This window comes from Danio rerio, chromosome 11 (genome assembly GCF_052040795.2).
Source record: "Danio rerio strain M-AB ecotype USA chromosome 11, GRCz13ab, whole genome shotgun sequence".
NCBI classification, from domain to species: domain Eukaryota; kingdom Metazoa; phylum Chordata; class Actinopteri; order Cypriniformes; family Danionidae; genus Danio; species Danio rerio.
In genome coordinates this window covers 23,379,414-23,392,849 of record NC_141031.1, presented here as the reverse complement: position 1 = coordinate 23,392,849, position 13,436 = coordinate 23,379,414, and the positions used below count along the sequence as shown (strand labels likewise).

The 13,436-nt window shown below is 40.6% G+C and overlaps 1 long non-coding RNA gene and 1 other non-coding gene across 2 annotated transcripts in view; both read right to left on the bottom strand.

The window, feature by feature from the left end:
* Positions 1-3,904, bottom strand: part of LOC147834808 (uncharacterized) — a 37,974-nt gene extending 34,070 nt beyond the window's left edge. The window contains exon 1 of the transcript XR_015502588.1: positions 3,821-3,904. This is a non-coding gene — a transcript (uncharacterized LOC147834808). The remainder of the gene's footprint in view (positions 1-3,820) is intronic.
* LOC147841777 (uncharacterized) overlaps positions 1-13,436 on the bottom strand; it is a 384,887-nt gene that overhangs the window by 366,684 nt on the left and 4,767 nt on the right. The gene's annotated exons all lie outside the window — the stretch shown is intronic.

Here is a 13,436-nt window from a genome sequence, read left to right as displayed (position 1 = left end):
CTGCCTGCACAAGCTGCCGTTCAGAATGCTCACGCAGAAGCGCATCCTCCGGTGCGTTCGTCCTCTGGGTTGGTCTGCAGCATTAGACCTGTTGGACGCGTATTTCCATGTCTCCACTCTTCCTCGCCACCGACAGTTTCTGCGGTTTGCGTTTGAAGGTCGAGCTTGGCAATACAAAGCCCTCCCCTTCGGGCTCTCTCTGTCTCCGCGGGTCCTCACCAAGCCCGCGGAGGGTGCCTCAGCGCCCCTTCGGCTCGCGGGCATCTGCATACTCAATTTCTTTACGACTGGCTGAATTGCCCTCTCTTTTGATTATGCACAGAGTTGATTATGCACAGAGACAAAGTGCTCTGGCACTTCCACCTGTGGGGGTTTCAGGTCAACCGAGAAAAGAGCAAACTCGCCCCCGTGCAGAGGATCTCTTCTCTCGGGCTGGAGCTGGACTCGGTCACCATGGCAGCGCGCCTCTCCGGAGAGCGCGCTCAGCTGATGCTGTACTGTCTGAGAGAGCTCGACAGTAAAATAGTGGTCCCACTGAAACAATTTCAGAGGCTCCTGGGGCATATGGCATCCGCAGCCGCTTCATGCCGCTCGGATTATTCTATATGAGACCACTTCAGCACTGGCTTCACGATCGAGTCCCCAGACGCGCATGGCACGCGCGCGCACACCGAGTCTCTGTTACTGCGCTGTGTCGCCGCGCCCTCAGCCCTTGGAGCGACCCCTCGTTCCTACAGGCCTGGGTGTCTCTAGAACAGGCGTCCAGTCTTGTTGTCGTTTCAGCAGACGCTTCCAACACGGGCTGGGGGGCTGTGCGTTGCGGGCATGCGGCTGCGGACCTGTGGAAAGGTACCCAGTTGCATTGGCATATCGCCTGGAGCTGTTGGCAGTGTTCCCCGCTCTCCACCGTTTTTTTCCGGTGTTGGAGCGGCAACACGTGCTGGTCAGGACGGACAGTACGGCGGCGGTGGCGTATATCAGCCGTATAGGGGGTATGCGCTCTCGCCGCATGTCTCAGCTCGCCCGCCGTCTGCTCCTCTGGAGTCATCCGCGGCTGAAATCGCTGCACGCCATTCATATTCAGGCAAGCTCAACCGTGCAGCCGATGCGCTCTCACGGCAGCCTTGCGTCCTGGAGAATGGAGACTCCACCCCGAGTCTGTTCAGCTGATATGGGCGCGATTCGGGGAAGCCCAGATCGATCTGTTGCTTCCCCCGAGATCGCTCATTGCCAGTTGTTCTTTCCCTGACCGAGTGCTCTCGGCACGGATGCACTGGCTTACAGCTGGCCTCGGGGCATGCGCAATACGCGTTTCCCCCAGTGAGCCTGCTCGCGCAGTTACTGTGCATGGTCAGGGAGGACGAGGAACAGGTTGCTGGTTGCGCCCCTCTGGCTCAACCGGACCTGGATGTCAGAGCTCTCCCTCGCGATAGCCCTCCCCTGGCAGTCCCTTCGAGAGAGCACCTACTCTCTCAGGGACAGGGCACCACCCGATCTTTGAAGAGATTTTTAGACGCGAGGAAGACTTAGGTAACCTCCGATTGCGGTGGCTAATACCGTCACTCGGGCTAGAGCCCCCTCCCCGAGCGCGCCTATGCCCTGACGTGAAGTCTATTCACTGAATGGTGTGTCTCTCGCTGAGAAGACCCCCGTAATTTGCCAGATCAGCGTTGTGCTTTCTTTACGAGAGAAGTTGGAGAGCAGGCTGTCGCCCTCCACACTCAAGGTTACGTGGCTGCCATCTCCGCTCTCATAACGCGGTGGCTGGCAGCACCGTGGGAACGCATAACCTCATCATCCGGTTCCTCAGGGGCGTTAAGCGAATTAATCCACCCCGCCCCCTCTCATGCCCTCTTAGGATCTCGCAGATCCCTTCGATCCTCGACTCAGTATATTTCTGTCCCTGAAGACAGCTCTGCTGGTCGCGTTGATATCGATTAGAGGGTCGGGGACCCGGAGGCATTTTTCGGTCAGTGACTCGTGCCTGTAATTGGGCTGGCTTCTCTCACGTATGAGACCCCGCCCGCGATATGTGCCCAAGGTTCCTACCACTCCGTTTTAATACGAGGTAGTGAGCCTGCAAGCGCTGCCCTCGGAGGAGGCAGACCCAGCCCTTATTTATTGTCCAGTTCGCGTTTTGCGTATTATCCGGACCGCACTCAGAGTTTAGATCATCTGAGCAGCTCTTCGTCTGTTATAGCGGTCGGCAGCAGGGAAGTGCCGTACCGAAATAAGTTCCCACTAGATTGTGGATGCCTTTCTTTCACTATCAGAGCCGAGATGAGCCGCGTCCCCCGAGAGCGCGTGCGCACTCCACTCGGAGCTTCGCATCCTCTCGAGCGCGCGCACGCGGCGCCCCTCTAACAGACATCTGTAGAGCTGCGGGCTGGGTGACACCCAACACATTTGCAAGGTTTTACAATCTGCGAGTGGAGCCGGTTTCCTCAAGGGTATTAGGTAACCCTTGGTGATTGAGGAGACAATTCGGTAGGGTGTTGAAACACGCTTGCTGCGCCATTTTCCCTAACACGGAGATACGTGCGCCTTTTTATCTGTCAGTAAAGTTCCCCGTCAGGTGAGCCCTGCAGATTCCTCCGTGGCCCCCAGCACTGACTCAGCGGAGGAGTCACTTGCTGGCCCACTACGTTGTAGGTCTGCCCGCTGGTCAGCCCGCGTTTTGGGTAAAGGTGCCTGCTATGCGTGGTCCCCACTAGGCGATCCCATATGCTTATTCAGCCACGGTTAAGTCCCCCCCCCCTGGGCGGACCCGTGTCTTCCCTCCCCGCTAACCACTCTTTTGCTATGCGTACTCCCCCTTTTTAGGGCTAGTCCATATGTAAATTCTGCCATCTATCCCCCCTTGGGTAACGGATGGCCTCCGCAGCGTCCTCCCTATCGGGATTGCACGCTTCCCAACGTACTGTCGTATTTTCCTAGAATTATCTAGATGCTCACGACTTCCCAAAAAATATATATAAATCCGTAAAACTTCTGTTGAAGTAGGATAAATTAGGGCCAGGGACACGTTGGAGGACCGCGCCCCCCATGATGTGGGTGCGTCACGCTTGCTTGACTATCTCCTCATCGGGGGTGTTGGTAAGGTGCAGTCATTATGGCGCTTTCAATGGGCTCCCAATGCGTGGATTTTACAATCAAATCCACTTATAGTGCTGAAGTTCCCCCCGAAGGGGAACGTTCGAGGTTACTAAAGTAACCCTTCGTTCCCCGAGGAGGGGAACGGAAGCACTATACTCCGTCGCCATAATGACTGTCCCTTAGCTGTTGAAAGTCTCTTCAGCTTAAAAAGGATAGCGTCTGCTGCGCCAGGTGAGCTTATATACTCAGTTGATTGCTTATGCCGCTCACCTGCGCAGGCTTGCGCTGCCAATTCATTCTTAATTGGCCCGTTCAATACTCTTTCAGACGAGTAGCTTCTGAACCGAACCTCCCAATGCGTGGATTTTACAATCAAATCCACTTATAGTGCTTCCGTTCCCCTCCTCGGGGAACGAAGGGTTACTTTAGTAACCTCGAACGTTATGCACATTAATTTTAATTCGAATCTTTGGATGGAAACATGGCTTCTCTTCTTGCTCTGCACCAAACAAATAAAAATACGTATACATATGCATTACCATACTAAATTTAGGAGCTGTCATGACAGAATATCATTTATAGTAAGATTAGTACCTTGACATAGTGTCCCTTTTATTATTTTTGCAGTTTTCCTACTGTACAGTTTCATATGGCTGATATGATTCCCAGATTACACCATTCTGTTTTTATGAAGACTTCACCCGAGAGGTTTTTTTTTTCTCACCCCCTGCTTCCTGAAACTCAGCAGTCTTTTTGTTTTCATCCATTGTTTTCTACTGTATTTGACGAAAAATCGCTCGCCTGTCTGAAAAACACAAGATATATTTAATGCAATTCATCAGACTCAGCGAAATGATATCATTGAAATAGAACAGTATGACACCTTCCAGCTGAAATATATATATACATATAAGAGAATCTAGATCCACAGAGATTGTATGTTTGGCCACAGCCAATTAGTTGTCTCTCTTGAGACACGCCCACAGTGGGAAGAACCAACTTTAGCATCCCAGAGGGATTTCAGAGTTCTGCTAATGCTGCGGTTTGACTATGGTTCGGGTTGTCATGTTGCTGAATCAGGATTTAAACATCACCCATGTGACTAGCCTCATCTCAGAGTTATGTTAGCAAAACTGTTACCAGTTGCCAAATATAACTATCCGGTAATGTGATAAATTGTGTTCAATAAATATGTTGGTGTCTAAGAGTGAAATGCTATCTACATTGTTTATGACGTACACTATTAGCGGTGAAATATTACAATCTACTTTGCAGTATATGTGCTTATAATGCTGAACGATGGTTTAGTGAAACATGAACGGCCCATTATAGCAGACATTGACAAATAAACCGCTTTGTATTGCATTCATTTGCATAGCTGAAACGCTTTGTATGGTTGACTTGCATCTAACAATAGAATAGCTGAGTCAGCGAAGCAAAGCCACAGAGTGATTTCGTGTTTTTTTTTTTTTTTCAGGATGCTCTCAGCACTTACCTGTAAACATTCAATTAAGACACTCTATTCAATAATGTACTCAGGCACCTGTACACTGTCCAAATCATTTTCAAATTGATTTGTTCTCGTTCGTAGCCTTGGAAGTCTAGGCCTTTATCGAGCAGATGAAAAATATGTTTAAGTGTATTTGAAAGGGCAAACTTTATTAATAACATACACAGCGTTGGCCGCAAGCCACCTGTTAAGTTTGTATTTGTTGAAGAATAATCCATCAGTGCTGTGCTATATTTTTCCAGCGCCGTGGCTCGGCTGCCTGAGAACTGACTGTATGAAGAAAATTCCTTGTAGAGCTGGCTTCTTTAAACCCTATTCTTGAACAGAAGCAAGAGCTGTCTTTATTATTTCACCTCAGAATGAAAATTCCATCTTTTAGAAATTATCATGTTTTTCTGAATCTACAGGGAGTTATTTCTTCTTTGGAACACCAAATAAGATGGTTTTTTTGGTGTAGTTTTTTTTTTAATCTATCTATTGATATACAGTGTGTATGTTTGTTTTTGGTCTTAGCGATTTTACCATGATGACATCTGACAGTATATATGACATTAATATTATTGGAATATTTTTAAAATCATATTATTTAAGTCTTTAAAATTTTTATTCAATTTGCACATTGTATATTATATATTATCCTTAAGAGACTGCAAAGATATGCTTTACTCAGATGTGCGCAATATTAAAGCACAAAAAATTACTTTAATTATATAACAATTTTATTTGTTATTATATTATATTATTATAATATATTATATATAATGTATTTAAGTGTTTTTTTCTGCTGGTACTTTGGTTTAAAGTTGGTCTGTCAATGATAAATAAACTAAACTATAACCACCAGCCAATTTTTGTGATACACTGAATCATTTGCCACTCAATCAGACAGACTTAGCATGCAGTCACACTAGAGTTTGAGCATGTGAAATTCTGTTGTATGGCGCTGAGAAAAGGGGCGGGATTAAACAAGATTGTCAGACATTTTACAAAGCAAGCGATTGGTCCATATTTTAAATTTCTGTCCAGAGAGATCATGTTTTGATCATCGGTTGGTCTCAAGCAGTCACTTAATGCGATTTTGCAGGTCAGAGTTCACCAAGCTTGAACTTTGTAATGTAGCAAACTGCGAAACTTGTCGCATAAGCTTGCATTTCCGGTTTAATGCATTCACATGATTTTATGAATAGAAGTCTATGGAGAGAAAAGTCCAATGTGACCGCAGGTTTATTAGTTAAGAAACAAAATCAATGACTCAGATGTAGGCATGGGCTGGTATACGATTCTGACAGTATGATAACCTCGAGTAAAAACATCACAGTTTCACGGTATTGTGCTTACTGCTCTAAAATATGTTCGATTTAAATGTCAGGCTAAATATTTCTATTATGTCAGGCTAAATGATGTCAAGATAAATAATTCTATTAAATCATATACGTCTGCCGTCTTCATTTGTTTAAAAAATGCAGAATTCTGTACAATTTAAAATGGCATCTGTGGATATCTTTAAAGCTAGAGATATTGTTGTCCAAAACAACTAAATTAAATAAACATTAAAAAAAATAAATAAATGTACATGTACCGTAGGAACGGCATATCACAAAATCTTGGCGGTTTAAAACCTTGACTTTTCCAAACCGCAATACACATTGAAAATGATTATCATCCCATGCCTACTCGGATAACTGACTACTCAGGCAAAAAAATTTTTTAAAAAATAATAAAAAATTCTGCTCTGGCTTTAATTTGAGTTTTTTTTTTTTTTGATTGGCAAAACAGCAAATTAAATAGATAATAGTGTAACTAATCACAAAACTCTCTTAATTTTACCTTCCTGTTTGTTGAGCTGTTTTATTAAGTCAATATCACATTTATAATCACACTGCTATAGTCTGAAAGATGACAGGCTTGTTTTTAAGTTATTATTTGAGTACGTTTTAGGGCAATGCAATACGAAGATGCATATTGTATGAATAAAATGAAATGTCAATCATTTCATATTCACTATTGTTTATTTTGCAGTGTAGCAAAATACATTGTTTAAACACAGCATGGGGAGAAGTTGCAATCTTAAATTTAGCATTTTATTTAACAATATTTTGTGTTGGGGCTGTAATCATTAGTTTTTGAAAATTATTTTATAGTTTATTCCACGTGGTCAAATAAACTCTTAATTATTAAATTTATACACTCAAAAGGTATGTTATGATGTACATCTTTTTCAGGGAACTACTTTACTGTCATGGTGCGCAGCACATCTTAAAAGTGAGCAAAAACTGAATTTTAAAGTCCTCATAATTGCATTCTAATGTGGTTCAAAAGGACTAAAAAAATAAGGCTTTTTTACAGAATGAATTACATAGTTGATGTCAGATCACACATCATTAAAAGTGTAAAGACCGGGGCACACCAAGCTGATGGTTGGCTGTTGGGTTTTGTCGGTCCACCGGTCAGTGTCGATCTGGCTAGTTGGTTTTGTGTGTTCTACACGTCACCTCTCATCGGGATTCAAAACTCATTGGCCCGATTCAGCTTGTAAAATCTGTATTGTTGAACAGATTGCTCTGACTGGTTATTCAGCGACGATTAAGACCATGAGAGTGACAAAGTAAAGTGATAACAATTTAAGGCAAGAGGAAATACAAGGAGGTCATCTGTAATTATTAGACTATTAGACATATTTGCAGGAGTGAGTCTCTCTGTAGTGAGTGACATTATTATGGTTAAAATACTTATCTAGGGATGTAATGAGTCACTTGCTCTAAGAGACAACACGAGATTGGGTTCACAGGAATGAGATGAGATTTTTATACTACTTTTTATACTGTCTTCTATTCACCTTTTACTTAAAATTTCAAATTTATTCATTAAAAAAATAAATAATCACAAAATGCAAAACTATTAAAGTACTTTTTTAAATCAACTTGTAATGAACGTTATTTTACTTCTATTTTAATTCATTCTATGCTGTAAAGGGCATGTAAACACCGCTAAATATTTTGCTATAATCTAAAGTAAGAACTAAACTGTACAAAACTGCAGCCCTCCCAGGAGTTTAGGGGATTGGAACAAAATGAGGTTGAGTAATTAATAACAGAATTGTCCATTTGTAGGTTAAACAAACCCTTTAAACAACTACAATATCGTTAATACTAATAACTGCAGCCCTACCTTAGTCCATACATTTGCATAAAACATGAGTTAAAATGTACTTTACAACCAAATAATGTTTCAAAATCTATAGCTTCAAAATTCAGAACTTGGATTCACTGTTACACCCCATAAAACATGTCATCTAGTATGATCTCTTCTCTTCCCCCTTTCCTCTCCACTCTTTCCCTCTATTACCACCTCTTCCTGCGTCTAATGGCACATGCTCTTACGGTTTTGCACTTTCTTCATCCCTCTCTCTTCTCGTCTGTGGGTAATTAGCAGTGTTCTGCTTGATGAGATTAAAGCAAGGGATTAATCAGAGCACTAATTGATAGACACGGCCGCAGAGAGTTCCAATCCCCTACAGCTCTCACTCTCTCCGGTGTCGCCGCTCGCTTGCTCTGTGAGCTACTGGCTTACAGAAACCACACAGAGATACTCGCACACAAGTTTGGTACATGAAGAATAGATAAAACAGAACATGATCACCATTAGTATGCAGTGCGTAACCGAGAAGCCGCCAGAGAGAGAGAGGGAGCGAGTGATGCTGCGAGCTGGAGTTGTGCTGATTGAAACAAATGGAAGAGCACTGATAAACTGTCACTACGGATCTGTCTTTGAAATGGGCACGAGGTTAATAAATGAGATCAAAACCAAGAGTTGAGGCATGTGCTAATGTAGAGGTTACAGAGTCCAAACCAAAGTGCACTATAAATATATAGAGATGCCAATTTAGTGTTCATTTAAAGTGGCAGTGTGTACGCAGTTTTTATGTATTAATCTATCCTTGCCAACGTGCAAACAGTTATCTAATGAAAAAAGAAAGACCTTCCTGACTTGCTAGGTTGTCAAAGCAAGCCTATACTGATTTTCATGTGAGTGTAGGGGATGAAGGGATGCTCTTCATTTTCTTTTGCACATAAAACAGTTTATTATACAGTGTTTAAGGTAATGCTGAAAAGAGCTGTTCTGTGGATTCCCGCAAACAAAAATGACTCAAATTGCCAGAACTATAGTCTAAAGTGTCAAACAATGTTGGGTGCAAGTAGTTACAGTAAGTAAATAGTTACTGTAATATAATCAATTAGATCACTTATTGACTGAAAAAGCAAGGGATGACTTTTTTAGTCATTTAATTAGTTATTTATGAAGTTTGCTATAAATACTGAGCAGTGTTGGACAGTAGCGCCGCTACAAGTAGTGATGCTACTAGCTTAAATACATTTTTTAGTATTTTGGCGGTAGCGTCGCTACTTTCTAAATCAAAAAGCTACATTTACCAATCATTAAGTGACAGCACTGACATTCACGAAGTGGTGAGGCCAGAACCGATGAAAGTAAATCTATATGATCACTAGCATAAATATATACACTAGATATCGCATATGGACCATACCTGTCAACATTGGGATGTGAAAATAAGGGATATGCCCACCATAATAAGAGATCCCCCCCTTATTATCGAAATCTTTATTTGTTATTATTATTAATTAGGTATGTATGTCTGTTTAAACACGCACCCAAAAGCCAGACTTACACTCTGCTTCAAATCGCGTGTACAGAATCCGTTTGGGAAACAGCATCTGTTTATCACTATGGAGCATGTCAGCTGACAGTCATACACCATTATATGACTGTTTTGAGGATTGTATAAGATGGGCGACGGCACCTGTAATCAAAGGAAATAGAATCGCGCCGTTTTTAATGTTTATTTAAAAGTGTTTTCATTCCTAAACAAAGCGAAAGCACAGAACAGACTAACTTTTAAGAGCAAGGGCGACCCCTGGTGGTTTGACGGTATAGGTTGCGTATAGGGAGGCTCAGCTGTTCAGAGAAAGACTGAAAGTACAGGAGAAATACGGGAAAATACCTTTACGGGATGATAGCGGGATAGAACTGTAAAATACGGGAGAATCCCGGGAAAAAACAGGAGGGTTGACAGGTATGATATGGACCCTAAGCTTGCGTCAATAGTGCAACCACATTTGTACAGTGCTCCCAGGACAAATGTCATTCAGCTGCACTAGTCAAGACAGTGTGCCAATGTGAAGATGCTGGAAGATGCTGTGTAAGGGTGTATGGGTGTAGCAAGCAAGGAAAACAAAGCACTAAGGCAGAACATTTCATAGGTAAGATTTCATTTTTTACGTTTTTGTATGTTACAAACATTTGTCCTGACATATTAATGATAATACAGTCACTTACTGCCCTGACCATAAGGCAAAGCAGCACCAACTAGCACTAAATACTAGGCTTATGCTAGTTTTGCTGAATAAAATAAGCAAACAATGCAAATGAAATATGACAACAACATACTGCAGTGTTAGAAACTTGTGTTATTGTCGGCTAAGTGAACAAGTCGTTCATAAAGGGAATTCATTTACAAATGGATAATATCTTTTCATGCACACAAACACTCCCTCTTTGTTAGGAATGCCCGTGCGATCACTTATATCTATCAATGTAGAAAAGTGATGTAAAATTATAATTTTTGTAATTTAAAAAATATGCATACTGACCACCAGGAAAACTCCCAATCATAGACATGTGCATGTCTCTAGCTCTAGATGGCCAGTCCTCCACTGCACCTTGGTTCTACATTCATTTCAAAGGAGCGCTACCCTGTACTAAAATGGCAGCTCTATTGACGCATTCCTTCCAATAGACAACAATAGGGTAGGTTAGAGCTGCACGATTCTGGCTAAAATGAGAATCGTAATATTTTTTTGCCTAAGATCACGATTTTCTCACGATTCTGTATATGTAAAATAAAGGTTAATATGAGTGGGCTATTATTATTGTTATTCTCAAACATGTGGTAAAAAAGCAATAGGCTTTGTGTAGCTGTATTGTTGGTTAAAATGCTAAATGTTGTATAGACTTGGAATGGTGGACTTGAACACACTTAAGATTTGTCCTGGTCATTAATGCTGATGATAATTCTGACATTGAAATATTGTGTTTGAGACATATGCTTACAATCTGTAATTTTTCGCTTAAAATCTGTCACTGATGTGGTTTTCATGAATATAGAAGACTGGGTGGGTATTTTTGCATTTCGGCGGGTTTTGGATACTTTTTGGAATCAGTCAGCTTCATCTGGCAACACTGTGTGCGCTTTCGGTTTCATTATAACTGCTTAGAGTGGTTACTCCCAAACGATCACTCTGTGCCACAAACTGAATGTTTTTTATAACTTTATTACCTGTTATTCACAGTCTATGCTGGTTCTGTTTACTAAAGTAGACTTTATTAGTTCATTCAAAGGCGCGCGGCTTCTGCCCTCTCTATGGTAACAGCTGATGGTCAGCTCACGTCACGTGTGATTTTGCGGTCACATACACATGAAGACAGAAATGACATTTTTGAGGTGAATTATATCTCTATTGATTATATCAACGTGAAGACTTGTGCCGCCACCATTGCTTCTCTCCTGAACATGAAAATATGATTGACAGAATTATAGAAATGCTGGATTAAGATCGTCTAGGGGGTCGAAACGAGATTGCAATCTTTTTACGATTAATTGTGCAGCTCTAGGGTAGGTGACATTTAATGTAAATATCTACGGATCGTGTGAATGACGATTTCTTCTTCCTGTTTTAAGTGGTCAACAACAAACTTTTAGGTGCGTAACTGCCACCTCTCGCTTTGGTCAGTGATGTCGCCAACCAATTAGGCTAAAGCAGGATTTCTGAAGCAGGATTCCTCGTGATCATGCAATGCAATAATATTAATTCTGATGCTGTGCTCAAAATATTCTTTAGTAATTAATAGTAAGTACTATAATGTTTTTGAACTACACAATAGTGAAGTACTCAAATTAATTAGTTGTGTTATATATATATATATATATATATATATATATATATATATATATATATATATATATATATATATATATATATATATATATATAAAATAAAGGTTAATATGAGTGATATATATAGTTTAATGTAGTAAAGGCTACAGTATAATATGGTAATTACTATTAGTTCATAATATTTACTAATGATACTACATTATGTGTAATTCATTAATAAAGAGTTGTATATATATACAATGTAATGCTTATTCCTAAATATTTTCCTTTACTCTAAATTATAATAGTGTTTTAAATGTGTAACACCTGGTTTTATTTGATTATTTGTTTTTGCTATTATATACTATTATTTAATTCTGATTGGCACAGCATATTATGTGCAGTAAATTATTGAACGGAACCATTATGCCTCATACGTTTCATTGACAGTTTTATTAAATCACTAAGATATGATTGACTTGGATTTGGGTTGCTTCGATTTAAAGTAGGGCTGTGCAAATATATCGATATATCTATCGTGATAATTTTTTTCACGATAGTGTATCAATAGACCAACCTGAAGTATCGATTCATGTTGTGCCAAACAACCTCCTCTTCTGCTCCAGTAGATGTCGCTAACTCACTATCAACAAAACGCTAAGTAGTATGGTATAAGAAGTAAGCAAGAGTGAGCATGGTGGAAAATATAAAGGACCCTCCAGCTTTTACAGCAGACGTGTGGCTGCACTTTGGCTTTAACACTATACCAGAGTACCGAATTAGACAAAAAATGCCATTTGCAAGCTTTGCAAATCTATCTTAAAATATTCAGGAAACACTACGAACTTGCGTTATCACTTAACAAGACATCACGCAGATGAATTAGCGGCACTGCGACCTCAACCGAAACCTCTTAATTCAAAGCAAACTACACTAGATAACATCATCAACAAGCTTCGGTTTGCCTTAACTAACATTGCAGAGTTACTGAAAACTGCAAAGGAAGAATGGGACATCAATTGAAAGGACCTGTCGTTGTAACAGACAACGCGTCAAACATGACCATGGCAGCACAGCTGGCCGGCATGTTGCATGTAAAATGTTTCGTGCAAGCCATCAATTTACCTATGTTCAACCACTTTTCACAGCAAAATGTTCACGATGCTGTCAGTCGCACTGTCAGTTTCTAATAGTCTAGTTTACCACATATTAGAGCACTGTGTTCCAGTTTTAGGTTTACTTGATGTATTTTATTTTTTTAAACTTGCTTTTAGGGATGCTCATTTCAGTTAATTTTGTTAACTGACAACCGCCGCTCAATAATCGGTTATTAACGGTTAACTGGTCAGATTACTATTAATTTCATTTTAAACAAATTGACGTGTCTATTTTGTGTCTGACACATTAAATATTGCATTTTAAAATACTTATTTATTTTAACATGCTAGCATATTAATAACAGAACAGAACAACAGAGCATTTTCATGCACATGCAGTGTTTAGGACAGAAGAGCAGAATAAACTAAATAAAATGAATAAAAAAAAATAGGACTGCCCTAAATTATTTTCACTTAAATAATTAATTTATATTACAAAACGAAAACACTGACTAGATAGAATCTTTTTAAGAATGGGCATAGGCTGTTTCTTTTTCCAATCCTTTTTTTTTTCTTCCGTCAAATAAAAAAATCGCAGACTTCCTCAAATTGCCCGCTCCACGGAAAATATGCATTTATTTAATGCCTTGCTGTTATTATATGACAAAACCTTTTTACATTTTTAATAGAAATCATTATTTTGAAGATTATGTCTTGCTATATGGTTTCCTGTCTTCCATCTCTGCGTGATGAAAAGACAATGACAACGCGCGCATAGGTT